Raw genomic sequence first — 12,382 nt, 5'->3', positions numbered from 1 at the left:
CACAGTTATAAGCAGTACTTCTTACTCACATACACAAAGTGAGGTAGGTGAGCTTGAGGCCTCAGAGTCAGTGTGATTCCATTCCACCAAAGCTTCACCCTGGAGCTACAGGATTAGAATCAATGGGCAGGTGGGAGACAGATTCTGGATACCAACAAGCACTTATGGCAATCCATATGGCCTTGAAGGTAATGGTCATACTGTTCTCAAAATATTCTTATACCACTTGGCTTAGTTGCCAGTTCAACAGCCAGCAACACTGAAACAGTAAATGAAATCCCTTTTGGTAAAGGCAAACCAGTAACTCAAAAGTCAGACACTTAATTGTCCTTAGCCTACAGGTCTCCAAGTATCCATCATTATGAAAGTAAGGACTAAAGAATTTTTTTTCTTGGTACTTTTAGAATGTGACCAAACGATGGGTGCCCTTTGGAAATACAATACCTAACAAAGATGATTTAGGCAGCAAAAGAAATAGATATTCCCCACTCTGCTTGCTTCAGTTCCTTTCGACAAGCTACTGTCACTCATGGGATTTCCTCTAGCTACATAAAGCAAACATCAAGACTACTGCGTTGAGTAACAACTTTCAAAACCTGAATGGAATTCAATGCGGTTTTACAGAAAACAAAGTCAACACAGGGGAAAAAGCACCCATTGGCCAGAGAGTAAGACTGTTATGATATTCAGTTTGCTAGTTTTGTAGCCATCAGGTTAAGTTTGAACTCTGTATGGATAGATAGAAAAAGAAAAAAGAAAAACACAAGCAAACAAACAGCACTGCAAAGGGGCAGGATTCTCAATCTAATGACAACCAAGACACTAGAAGTCTGCACTTCGGGTGTATCTAAAGTTGATTTTTAATTTTGGGATCACAAGTCAAAACACTTATTTTTACTCCAAGGTCCAAATTCAATACATATTTGAAATAGACAGGTTCACTCTACTTGCTGCAGTATTTTTGAACAAATGAATACATGATATCCACAGAACAAAAATAAAGTCCACAATATTAGCTGTTCCCCAATGTCTTCACAAAATAGATAAAAAGTTTCATACTGGTCCTGTGTCAATAAACTATAACAAGCACAACAAAGGAATTCTGAGATACTAGCTTGTTATGTTGGCATTTCTAAACCAGGGAGAAAGACTGTTTTCCCAAGTAATGGAGGAGCAAATCCCAGCACACTGTTGCCTCTTGCAACCTTTCGACACAAAACTTTCTCTTTAGAAGATCTCCAACATCAGTCTATCAAGGCCAGGGATGTGGCTTAACAGTACAACACGTGCACTGAGCATGAAAACTGGTCACATGATTACCAGCACTGCAGATCAACTGCCCACTCCACCCCCTTCTCCCTCTCCTCTTCCCCTCTTCTCAGTTTGCTAACAAAGTTGATATATTTAGACGCAATCAAGCAATGCCATACTTCAAAGCAGTAACGAAGCTCGTGAAATTTGTAATTCCCCATTTCATAGCTATCAAGAAAGACAAAGCTTTAATATGGAAAATGCTGACAGCAGCAGCCTGGATGCAGCTTTGTGTCAGAAGAGATCACTTGAATAAGAACCTGGGTCTTCCTGCAAACGAAAACATATGCCAGTACCAAGTTAGGAGCAGTTATCAATTAACGTTTTCTATCAGTGAGTATATTTGAATTTTACATTATCATTTAAATGCAGCAACCACAACATTTCACTTCTGAAAAAAGTACAGCCCTTTATGCTATGGCATGTTAAAGCTCATATCTAATGAAAGGTCACATGTGTCAATTTTATAAAAGAACTGTGCCATAATAAAAGAGGGGGGGAAAAGACTCAGCCCTTCCTCTTCTCCCTCTCCCCCCCCCCCCCCAAATCTTGGAAGCTGCTGCTGAGGCAGAAAGCTGATCTGAGCCTTAAGCATAAACTAGAAGGGTATCTCTGGAGACTGGCCAGTTGTTTTTTTTTTCTTGTGTCAAGGCCATCATAAAGATGGTGCCATTGGGAAGACCTCGAACACTCACTGGTTCAGAATGCCGCATACAGTAACTCCCTCTTGAAACCACTTCTTGAACTGCGCATTTCCAAAATTACAACATTCTTTTTTTTTTTTTTTTTTTTTTTTTTTTTGTGGTTTTTGGGTCACACCCGGCAGTGCTCAGGGGTTATTCCTGGCTCCAGGCTCAGAAATTGCTCCTGGCAGGCACGGGAGGACCATATATGGGATGCCGGGATTCGAACCGATGACCTCCTGCATGAGAGGCAAACGCCTTACCTCCATGCTATCTCTCCGGCCCCAAATTACAACATTCTTATTCCTAACAAGAACTTCTTTGCTTTCTGGACTTTCTTTTTAGTTAATCAGTGACTCATAAATCTGAAGTCAGGGCAGAGGACAGAGAAAAAATGGTTTTATACCAATTTAAGATTATATCTTGTGGAGCCAGATGATAAAGCAATGGGGTAGGGAATTGATCACAGTAGATCAGGATTCAATCCCTGACATCCCATCTGGTCCCCCAAGCCCTGCAGGAATGATTCCTGAGTGTAGAGCCAGGAGTAACCCTTGAGAATTGCTGAGAATAGACCCTCTCCCCAGAATATTTTTTAATAGAATGCATCTTTTTTGCAATGAAAAAATATCTCCCTCTGTGGAATTAAGAACACACACCAAAAACCAGCATCATATTAAATTGGGGGACACTTTTTCCAAACTCCATTAATCTCAAATTCAAACACACTAAACAAACAAAACTTGGGGGCCAGAGAAATAGCTTAACAGGATAAGAGCATACTTTGCATGCAGGAGACCTGGGTTAAATTTCTGGAAACGGATGGATCCCTAACCACTGGCTGAGAACCTAAACACAAGGAAAATAGGGCTAAAGAGATAATGTGAAGGCAAGGCGGGGGAGAGAGGCAATAAGATGCTTGCTAATCCGAGACATCACATATTGTCTCCCAAGCAAGAGTGATCCCTGAGAACATCCAGAGACACCAAAACAAAACTAAAGCTTGGGGGTGGGGGACAACAGCATGGGTAAGGCAATTGGGGGTGGGGGTGGTGCAGGGGAGTTATACCTAAAAGTACTTTCTGTTAGAAGCTACATCAGTGGGCCCGGAGAGATAGCACAGCGGCGTTTGCCTTGCAAGCAGCCAATCCAGGACCAAAGGTGGTTGGTTTGAATCCCGGTGTCCCATATGGTCCCCCGTGCCTGCCAGGAGCTATTTCTGAGCAGACAGCCAGGAGTAACCCCTGAGCAAAGCCGGGTGTGGCCCACAAAACCAAAAAAAAAAAAAAAAAAAGAAGCTACATCAGTTACCATAACCCAGTATCCCAAAGCATCAACTTCAGTGACCCCAACTTCCATCCACATACCCACTACTCCCCTAGGGCCAGGAGAGCCACTCTAGCATCACAGGGAGCACTTGAAGCCATTAGCCACAATGACAGTAAGCACAGACACTCTGCAGAAGTCAGAAACTGCTTCAGTGAAGAATTAGCTTCAGTGAGGAATTAGCAGAATTGTTCCCATCAACATAATCAACAGACCAAAAAGGCTTCCCAACTTATTTGTCCTACCTGCCTCCATTTTGTTTGTGGGGTAGGGGGAAGTCATTCAGTATCCCCACCAGTCTTTTTAAAGTGCCCCCTTTGATGCCCCAGGCAGGAGGATGCTGCCACCATCATTATTCCAGAGCATCCTCTTCCCTGGGTCACAGAAGCTTCACAGACTATGGTGAGCACAGACATGCAAATCACTACTGGTAAAAAAGAACAGCTCCATGACCCCAGGAATCCTTGAACAGTGTCACGAGTTACCAGCAGGTTTTGTAGAAACATTCTATGAGTAATTATATACCCCAATGCTTTAGATCAGAAAATGGATACTAAAGTCATGCTCAGTAACTAGTCACGTTAAAGATCATGGGTATCTGCTCTGCTTACAGGGTCCAGAAGTAGGTCCCTTCTGCATTTTAAGTGCCTGTCAATCCCCCAACTTGGGAGAACTTAAAACCTAGTCAGTGTTTTCAAAATACTGAGCCAAAATCTAATTTTAAAAACCCGAGCAACTCACATTTCATTCAATAACTGTTTTCATCTTTAACAAATCAAAACCAAACAAAACCTCCAACTTTAAAACTTTTAGGAAACAGCACCTCAATTTATGAGAGTTTACAAAAATGAAATACTGTTTCTCTTTCAAAGCACTACGAGATTGTACAGGAGATACAATCATAAAGAAAGTGAGCTGGCAATTTGCACTGAGGTGCTAACTATGAAAAAGAAGCACACCGGGCCGGAGAGATAGCATGGAGGTAAAGCGATTGCCTTTCATGCAGGAGGTCATCGGTTCTAATCCCGGCGTCCCATATGGTCCCCCGTGCCTGCCAGGAGCAATTTCTGAGCCTGGAGCCAGGAGTAACCCCTGAGCACTGCCGGGTGTGACCCAAAAACCAAAAAAAAAAAAAAAAAAAAGAAAAAGAAAAAGAAGCACACCACCTGGTGTGCTCATATGGAATTAATTAGTCACCAATATTAAATGAAAATTATGACAGTGCCTAATAATGACAGAAGTGGTCAAGTGCCCATATTCACTATCGGTGCTACAAAATTCACTTATAAAAACGTTGACAATATTGCAACAGCACTTGTTACTATAGCTACTGTGGTTAAGAATATAAGTTAAGAGTAACTACTGGGTTCTACCGTATTCTAAATTGTTTCAAGAACAGAAGGCACAAGGGCAGGGATTTTCTATGCTAGATAATACATCCTAAGTGAAGGTTCCATTTCTTTGAGCACTGCTTTGGGCGACCTGATCCAGCATTAAGGTTTCCATAAAACATCTTTCCATCTTCTCTGAATCTTCTTGCCCTCCATAGGTATCTCCTCATCCAAAGAGGAGAAATGCCTGTGTAAACCAGGACCGCACTCCAAGAGGATCCACAAAACTGAGGATTTACAATCCAAATAAGACACTGACCCTGTATTTCCAGTTCAAGGGCAAGTCTCAAGAGCAGGGAGAAGACCAGAGCACACACCGGAGCAGGGAAAAGTCCTGGTTCAGCTGCCCCTTGAACTGAACCTGCGCAGAGCATAAGACCATAACGCTCTGCAGCCAAACACTTGGGAGTGGAAGCTGTTTTATGGACACCCCACGGAGGCTCTAGCAGCTCAGCAGCAAAAGAGAGAGCCTGGAGAGGAGGCGCTGCAGAGGGTGCTGAGCACTCCCTCCCCGTGGTGACCTCCAGCGAGACACTCAACTGTGAAAACTCAAGTCTTCACTTCAAGGGGAGATTCAATGACAGCTGCAGGACTCGACTCAGTGCGGTCTTGGCTGCATAGAAGTGTCTGATTAATGATAAACACCCCCCCCCCCTTGCACACTAGATTCTCAAGTAGCTTTTGGACAACAAGCACAGGAATCACACAACTGAGTTAAGTTCGAATCCGATCTCAGAACTCCATTAATGATCTCCACCTAGGGCTTATTTACTACTCCAGGGCCCCTCTTTTTCTGGATGCTGGTCCTTGGAACAGTTAGTTAGTTCCCTTCCTGAGTCACCACCACCCCCCCTCTCCCCGTCCAGCCCTAGTACTACCGGTTTGGCCTTTAGCCCTTGGCTAGTGGGCGCCCCCCCAACTAGCATGATCTTCACCTGTGGCCTCTTAGCAGCTGAGAAACGCAGCCTTAGATCTAGGTATCAGAATCGGAACATTTGGAACCGTGAACTCGCAGGCAACAACATAGTCCCAAGAGGGGTTTAACGATAATATAACCAAGCTGAACTTTCGTTTCCCAGGGCCCCCAACGCCCGGCTGGGGGGCGCGGGGCGCCTTTGCAGAAGCAATTCGCTAGCACAAGCAAGCTGCAACTTTTCGTTTCTCAGCAAAGACAACTCCCAAGTCTCCCAGTCCCCCAACGCCCGGTTGGGGGGCGCCTTTGCAGAAGCAATTCGCTAGGACAAGCAAGCTGCAACTTTCGTTTCTCAGCCAAGACAGCGACAACTCGCAAGTCTCCCAGTCCCCCAAAAGTCTCCTAGTCCCCCCAAAGTCTCCCAGTCCCCCAAAAGTCTCCCAGTCCCCCAAAAGTCTCCCAGTCCCCCAACGCCCGGTTGGGGGGCGTCTTTGCAAAGCATTCTCTAGCACAAGCGAGCTGCAACTTTCGTTTCTCAGCCAAGACAGCGACAACTCGCAAGTCTCCCAGTCCCCCAAAAGTCTCCTAGTCCCCCCAAAGTCTCCCAGTCCCCCAAAAGTCTCCCAGTCCCCCAAAAGTCTCCCAGTCCCCCAACGCCCGGTTGGGGGGCGTCTTTGCAAAGCATTCTCTAGCACAAGCGAGCTGCAACTTTCGTTTCTCAGCAAAGACTGCGACGAGAACTCGCAAGTCTTCCAGTCCCCCAAAAGTCTCCTAGTCCCCAAAAGTCTCCCAGTCCCCCCAAAGTCTCCCAGTCCCCCAACGCCCGGTTGGGGGGGCGCCTTTGCAGAAGCAATTCGCTAGCACAAGCGAGCTGCAACTTTCGTTTCTCAGCAAAGACAACTCCCAAGTCTCCCAGTCCCCCAAAAGTCTCCTAGTCCCCCCAAAGTCTCCCAGTCCCCCCAAAGTCTCCCAGTCCCCCCAAAGTCTCCTAGTCCCCCCAAAGTCTCCCAGTCCCCCAACGCCCGGTAGGGGGGGCGCCTTTGCAAAGCATTCTCTAGCACAAGCAAGTTGCAACTTTCGTTTCTCAGCCAAGACAGCGACGACAACTCGCCAAGTCTCCCAGGGCCCCGAAAGCCCGGTTGGGGGGGGGGGGGGGAACGACGCCTTTGCAGAAGCATTCGCTAGCACAAGCGAGGGTGGGCAGAGGAGCTGAGGACAGACTTTTCTACTCGCTGTTGTTGTGCAACCCGGGAGACCTCATCTCCTCCAGTAGCCCGAGCCCAAACGAAAGCAGCGTGTCAGGCCTTCGGAAGTCCGCTGCCCGACATCAAGAGCCCGGAGGAGCCAGCCCGCCCAGGGCTCAGCGATTGCGGGCGACGGGAGCGATCGCAGGAGGCCAGGGGAGGACGCACGCGGCTGCGGCTCCTGCAAGCAGCGCTGGCCCTGCGGCCGATCGGGACTCGCCCGTTCCGCTCCCGCTTCTCCCCGCACCGCCTCACCTGGCGGGCGCTGCCATCGCGCCCCGCCCGAGCGTGCCGCACTCGCACTCACTACGGGCGGGGGCGGCTCCGATCGCCCCGGCGCTACACTGACTCTACCTGCTCCGAGCCGGCCGGGCGGCGCGCAGCTCGCCCCTGATTGGTCCGCACTGAGCCTAATGGACATCCGGGCACTGGACCGCCGCAGGTGACCCGCGATACGGGGGGGGGGCGTCCAAGAACCACTTAGGCTGCTTCTCCAGGGCCCGGACCGCGGGCTTGCAGAGCGCAGGGCTCGGGACAGCCGGGCCCGAGCAGTGTCCGCACAACACGCGCTCGGGCCGGCAAACGCCCGGCCAAGTTTCGCGGTGCAGGCCCGGCCGGTCTGCACCCCCCCTACAGAACACGCCCCGGTGGTACAGTCCGACTCCTTAAAAGGCCGCGGCGCCGACCGGCCCCGGGCTCGTCCCGAGGTCCGGCTACGGGTCGGGAAGCAGCCGCTGGCGCACGCGCAGCTCGACCGTGTCAGTTTCTACTTTTGACAGGCGCACAGAATAGTTTTGACAGACGCACCCGGCGGAGCTCCTTTCCGCCTATAGAACCAGTCAGCTTTTCTGAGTCCTGTAGGGGCCAGCGCTCCAGGACAGAGGGGATCGACCCCCGGGCACCGCATAAGGTCCCCCCGTAGCCCCACCAGGAGCGATCACTGAGCACAATGCATGTGGCCCAAGACGAAAGAAGTTTAGACACAAGGGACGGGGTAACGCAGAAGAGTGTGCGGGACCGCAGCAGGAGCGAAACTTGCAGCAAATGGCCACCCCGCCCGCCCCCCATCCCCACCCCAGCAGCAACGCTTGGGCAGAAGTGGCAGGAAGCCGAGGTTTTCCGCTCCGCCGCGGCTCCAGAGATTGCTCAACTCCGGTGCCCAAAGTCGGGAGCAGGTTCAGAACACCAGTCTGTCCTTTCCGCCTCGCTCGCAGGCTTTGCAAAGGCCATGGTGGTGGGGACTCTGATCTGAGGAGCCTCCGCACCGCACGGAAAGGGTCCCTTGCTGTCACCCGCGCAGCAGCAAGTTCCCTGGACCGAACCGCTTCCTCTAGAACCTCCGCCCTTCCGGACCTAGAGGCACTGAAAAAGTGCTGTCCACAACCCTCCTTGGCCGTTAGTTTGTCAGTCACTCCGTGATGTGGCCTTGTCCTTCCTTCCATGAGTTGTGTGTGCCTGCCTGCCTGCCTGTCTGTCTGTCTGTCTTAGACTAGGGCCTATCCAGTCAAAAGCTCAGAACACCGCTGGGGGTGTCGCGTTTTCTCTGGGACTTCCATTTTCACTTGAAAGAACAATGGGCAAGCTGACTCGATATTTGGCAGACATTTTCTCAAAAAATGAACAAAGTGGGTCTGTTTCTCCAAGGAAACAACTCAGTATTGACGACCAATGGAAGAAAAAAAACTGTTTGATCATTTATTAAACTTCCTATCTGCCCACTATGAGCCTAAAATGCTTGGGGAAAATATCCTAATACTTAGCTTCCTGATCTTCCTTTGAGATACGGTACTTTATAGATGAGTAGATGTTACTGAAGATCTACCTAACTAGTCACCAAAATTTTCCAGATATACATGATCTTAAGTAAAGGACTCACTGAAAAATCCATGAGAGGCCAACGGATCCTAATGTATCAAAGTTTAAAAAAACTAAAAAAGTATCTTAATCAGCTTTGGTTAAAAAAATGTGGTTCAACCACCTAAGACATGTGCTAAAAATACAAACTATGAGGGTTGGACAGATGGAGCTCCTGACTTACACACACACACACACACACACACCACATTTAGAGAGCCCAGAGCCCTGCCAAAAAAGATCCTTGAGCTAGGAGTACGTGCTGAGCATCGCTGGGGATGGACCACAAACCAAAAAAATTATAGACTGAAAAACTACTGAATGAAAAATCTGGGATGAGGATCTAGAGATCCCACAGATCATTTTTGCTATTCACTCCCACAGAGAACCACCACTTACCAAAAGCAAGTATATTTCTAAACAATATATCTTGAAGCTGGAGTGACAGGGCATTTGCCATGCATATAACTGACCCAGCTTCAATCTTTGACACTCCATATGGTTCCCTGAACCCACCAAAAGTGGTCCCTAAATGCAGAGCTAGGAGTTTTTGTCTTGAGCACCACTGGGTATAGTCACAAAACAAACAAAAACCTCACAATTACGTAAATATGAGCTCTTGAAAACCAGGAGCAATTAGCTCCAAGGAATAAACTTTAGCCATAATCCGTAAACGTTATAAATATTTCACATGTAGCAGCAACATTTATGGAATATGTAACGTGTAAGTAAAATCACAAATGTTATTCAAAAGAAAAAATAGGATAATTTTTTAATAATTCAAGATTTACTTGGCCTAATATAGACATGCCCAAACCCTATCTTTAAAAACCTCATTTTGGGGGGCCAGAGCAATAGTGCAGCACGTAGGGCATTTACTTTGCATGTGGCCAACCCAGGTTTGAGCCCCAGCATCCCAAATGAGTGCCAGGAATAACTTCTGAGTGCAGAGACCCAAAACAAAGGTCATTCCTGATTTCTTTGTATCTGTTTACAACTTGGTTTCATCCAGAACAGATTTTCCTATTTACCATCTTGTTTTACATGTCTCAAGCATATCTTGGCAAAGTCAGGATACAGTTTACACCTCCCTCCCTCAAGAGGTTTTTAATCAAGTTGCCTTCATCACAATTGTAGCATAACTTGTTCGATGTGATTATTTATACCACAATGATGGCTCAATCTACTCTTCAATACTTAGTTTTATTTTTTTGTTTTGTTTTTGAGCCAGCACTCAGGAGTTACTCCAAGATTTGTACTCAGAAAAGAGCTAGACGAACCATACGAGGTGCTGGAGCTGGCAAGACAAATGTACTGTACTATCTTCTCCAGCCCCTTCAATTGAATTTTTGATGAGTAACTTGCATGGATAAAATCTATTTAACTAAGAATCTCTACTTCATTTCAATGAGATGTTTTTAATTGAGGGGACTGTGAAATCATTTTACTAAAAGACAGATTCAGATTCAAGGCTGCCATGGGAAGACCTTACATAAAGCACAGGGAGTGGAAGGGGAGCAGAGACAAAGATCAGCAGAGGATTATCAGCACAGAAAACAGTGCCTCTTTTTTTTTTTTTTTTTTTTTTGGTTTTTGGGCCACACCCGGCGGTGCTCAAGGATTACTCCTGGCTGTCTGCTCAGAAATAGCTCCTGGCAGGCACGGGGGACCCTATGGGACACCGGGATTTGAACCAACCACCTTTGGTCCTGGATCGGCTGCTTGCAAGGCAAACACCGCTGTGCTATCTCTCCGGGCCCCAAGTGCCTCTTTTTAACCTGAAAATTATCAGGCTTCCCTTCAACTGTGGATTCAGCACAAGTCCTCTCTTCATTCTCCATCTCACCCTGAGAACTTTCTTTTTTTTTTTTTTTTTTTTTTTTTTTTTTTTTTTTTTTTGGTTTTTGGGCCACACCCGTTTGACGCTCAGGGGTTACTCCTGGCTATGTGCTCAGAAATCGCCCCTGGCTTGGGGGGACCATATGGGACGCCGGGGGATCGAACCGCGGTCCTTCCTTGGCTAGCGCTTGCAAGGCAGACACCTTACCTCCAGCGCCACCTACCCGGCCCCCTGAGAACTTTCTCTGTAAAGTTCCGGTTCTGGTCCCCAAAGCTTGACTCCTTATCTCTCAGCTCTTCTCTCCTAGTTCTTATACTGAGGGTGCCCAGGAATTCGAGCAGTATGGAGCCAAAGATTTGGGAAATATATGCCAGGTTTTTCCTTTCCAAATGATTTCATTCCCAAAGCCAGGCTTCATCTTTCCTTTCACCCACTCTCTTAATTGAAGAGACCAGAAAAATCAGACTGTGACCTTTACAGAGCTGTCTTGAAGGGCATCATCCTCCCCAGACTTCCCAAAGTAATCACTCAAATTGGTGTCCTGGAGTTCAAATCAAAAATATCCATAGCAGGTTTAATTAAAAGGCTCCAAAGACAAACCTAGCTCTGGGCCTCTAGCCTTACTTCTCTCTACCTAAATGAACTGAACAGGACATTTCTACCTCAGACTTTATGGTGAGTTCCATGACAGTTTCTGGAGAATGGAGGACTGGAGTTCTTCAACATTCTGTCCAAGGAACCACAAACATGTTCTGACGACTGTTATTTAACTCCACTGCTTTGCCAAACCAAAGTTTATACTTCTGTTCTACACTGGCTATATCCTTTCTATGTATGTATGACATACCTGTCCATATACATTCTAGATACTTTACATCTACAAGCTAAATCAAGTTCTCCCAACCCTTATTTTGGAGTGAATTTAAATCCAACATAAAGTGAAAAAAATTCACATTCAAAATAAAAAAAAAAAAAAAAGATTTCCCATGAACCTCTCCAGCCAGTCCTGACATTACTATTTCCAGATACGGCAGTACTAAATGTCAATTATAAAACTTAAGGTGACTTGAGGGTGAGAGATGTGGCTCAGAGAGACCTGGGTTTAGTGGGTGAAGTTTAATATGTGAAGAACTACAAGGCACTGGAATCAACCCTGGTATTGGAGCACAAGCAAGGAGACAGGTCCTCGATCATACAGAAAACCCCAGAAAACCAATGCCAGAAAGGCAAGAAGAGGGGCCAGAGAGATAGTATAGTGGGTAGGGTGCCTGCCTTGCCAACCGAGTCAACCAGGGTTCAATCCCCAGCATCTCACATGACTTTCTGAGCCCACCAGAAGTAGTTCCTGAGTGTAGAGCCATGAATAATCCCTGAGCACCATCAGGTGTGGTCCCCACCATAAAAGCAAAAACTAATTCTGGAAAAATGTCACTTATCTCAGCCTACTACCTAATGTCTTGGAAAATTCCATCAGTAACTATATATCTAAGTCCACTTTTTAAGTCCATTCTTTCCAATGCCCAGAACACTTGCTTGGCATACAGAGAATTTGGAAGTTGTGCTGAAATAACCCATTCATTCAGCATAATGTGTGGCCCTTGTCAAAAGGCAAGTCGATCAGTCAACTGGAGTTGCTGTTTCGAGCATACAAAGGCAGTTTCTCCAAAGGAAAGGAAAGCTTCTTCCAACAAAAGGAAGAAAACTTCTTTTGTTTCCTTACCAACACAGGGTCAGGAAAAGAGGACTTTGGTCATTCCCATTCTTTGGAATAAGTAGAAAGGAAAACTCAAAGTAGCAGGTCAGGAAGAGACCTCAGAAAC

At 46.8% G+C, this 12,382-nt stretch overlaps 1 pseudogene; it reads left to right on the top strand.

Annotated features, from left to right (window-relative positions):
- The first annotated feature begins 7,912 nt into the window (after nucleotides 1-7,912).
- Nucleotides 7,913-12,382, top strand: part of LOC126032212 (ubiquitin carboxyl-terminal hydrolase 8-like) — a 67,749-nt pseudogene continuing 63,279 nt past the window's right edge.

Source organism: Suncus etruscus, chromosome 16 (genome assembly GCF_024139225.1).
Source record: "Suncus etruscus isolate mSunEtr1 chromosome 16, mSunEtr1.pri.cur, whole genome shotgun sequence".
Lineage (NCBI taxonomy): Eukaryota > Metazoa > Chordata > Mammalia > Eulipotyphla > Soricidae > Suncus > Suncus etruscus.
Note: the sequence above shows the minus strand (reverse complement) of the source record. Positions and strands in the feature narration are given on the sequence as shown.